Source organism: Triticum dicoccoides, chromosome 2A (assembly GCF_002162155.2).
Source record: "Triticum dicoccoides isolate Atlit2015 ecotype Zavitan chromosome 2A, WEW_v2.0, whole genome shotgun sequence".
Classification (NCBI taxonomy): domain Eukaryota; kingdom Viridiplantae; phylum Streptophyta; class Magnoliopsida; order Poales; family Poaceae; genus Triticum; species Triticum dicoccoides.
In genome coordinates this window covers 565,110,687-565,113,024 of record NC_041382.1, presented here as the reverse complement: position 1 = coordinate 565,113,024, position 2,338 = coordinate 565,110,687, and positions in this window count along the sequence as shown.

Sequence of the window (2,338 nt, the reverse complement as noted above, 5' to 3'; positions counted from 1 at the left end):
GCAAATATCACCTGCTTTTGTTACAAGCTGTTTTCTGCCAGGGTTCTCAAGACCAGGCATCATGTCGTCTCCCTCCTCCTCCAACAATGAGGGCAATGATGCTTGGCTAATGAAGATAGAGCTGAAGAGAGAAGAGCTCGGAGAGATCAACAAGGATGATGGGATCAAGAAGGCCATGGGGGATCAAGTTTCGGCAGTAGTAGACAAAGACATCCTTCAACCTCATCACAATCTCTTTACCCCGACAGAGATTGAAGCTTTCAAGATGATTGAGTTAGCTCGCATTCAAAAAAAGTATCTCACAAGTGAAAATATTTTGTTGTAGGAGCATATCATCGCACTCAAGGGCATTATCTGCAAATCGGAGGACCTCCTATGCTCGATGTGCGACTATCCACCAGCACCAACACCTTCTTCACCAACAAAGAAGAACTGGGAATCGGGTATGGGCACTGCCCTTGGCAACTGCCAAGCTTGGGGGAGTGCCCCGGTATTGTATCACCATCACACTTTTATCTTTACCATTTTTCTTAGTTCGATCCTTTTGGTAATACCTTGATCTAGTAGAATAAAGTTTTAGTATGATCTAGTTTTGAGTTTTGCTTTATGATCCTTCTATGTAATCGAGTCCATGAGCTATATATATAATAAAGATTAGTGTTTAGTCAAGGGCTTTTCCATCTTGCTATGATCTTGAGGGTATAAAATAAAAGAAAAGAGAAAGAACAAAAAGAAATAAAGAGATCATATGGATCTTATGGAGAGTAATGACTTCACATATAAAGAGTATGATGAATAAAAGTTGTTGAAAGATGACAAGCATAGTTTTGGTCATTGTTGCAATTAATAGGAAGTAATAAAGAAAGAGAGGTTCTCACATATAAATATACTATATTGGACATCTTTTATGATTGTGAGCACTCATTAAAATATGACATGCTAAAGAGTTGATGTTGGACAAGGAAGACAACGTAATGGGTTATGTTTTCTTACATCCGAAATAAATTATATTGTCATGGATCATCCAACATGTTGAGCTTTCCTTTCCCTCTCATGCTAGCCAAATTCTTTGCACCAAGTGGAGATACTACTTGTGCTTCCAAATATCCTTAAACCCAGTTTTGCCATGAGAGTCCACCATATCTACCTATGGATTGAGTAAGATCCTTCAAGTAAGTTGTCATTGTTGCAAGCAATAAAAATTGCTCTCTAAATATGTATGATTTATTAGTGTGGAGAAAATAAGCTTTATACGATCTTGTGATGTGGAAGAAATAAAAGCGACGGACTGCATAATAAAGGTCCATATCACAAGTGGCAATATAAAGTGACATTCTTTCGCATTAAGATTTTGTGCATTCAACCATAAAAGCACATGACAACCTCTGCTTCCCTCTGCGAAGGGCATATCTTCTATTCTTGTCTTATACTTCATACAAGAGTCATGTTGATCTTCACCTTTCCTTTTTACATTTTATCCTTTGGCAAGCACAATGTGTTGGAAAGATCCAGATATATATAGCTAATTGGATGTGGGTTTTCATGAACTATTATTCTTGACATTACCCTTGAGGTAAAAGGTTGGGATGCAAAACTATAGGCCCCTATCTTTCTCTGTGTCCGACTAAAACTTCATACCCATAAGTATTGCGTGAGTGTTAGCAATTGTGAAAGACTAAATGATAGTTGAGTATGTGGACTTGCTAAAAATCTCTTATATTGACTCTTTCCGATGTTATGATAAATTGCAATTGCTTCAATGACTGAGATTATAGTTTGTTAGTTTTTACTGAAGTTTATGATTCGTACTTGAAATTGTGATTTAATTGTTACTTTAGCATAAGAGATCATATGGCAATATATATATATATATATATATATATATATATATATATATATATGTTGTTGTTATAAGAATGATCATGATGCCCTCATGTCTATATTCTATTTTATCGACACCTCTATCTCTAAACATGTGGTCATATTTTTTGATATCGGCTTTCGCTTGAGGACAAGCGAGGTCTAAGCTTGGGGGAGTTGATACGTCCATTTTGCATCATGCTTTTATATCGATAATTATTACATTATGGGCTGTTATTACACATTATGTCACAATACTTATGCCTATTCTCTCTTATTTTATAAGGTTTACATGAAGAGGGAGAATGCCGGCAGCTGGAATTTTGGGCTGGAAAAGGAGCAAATATTAGAGACCTATTATGCACAACTCCGAAAGTCCTGAAACTCCACGGGAATTATTTTCCGAATATATAAAAAACTTGGGCGAAGAAAGTACCAGAGGGGGCCACCCACCATCCACGAGGGTGGGGGGCGCGCC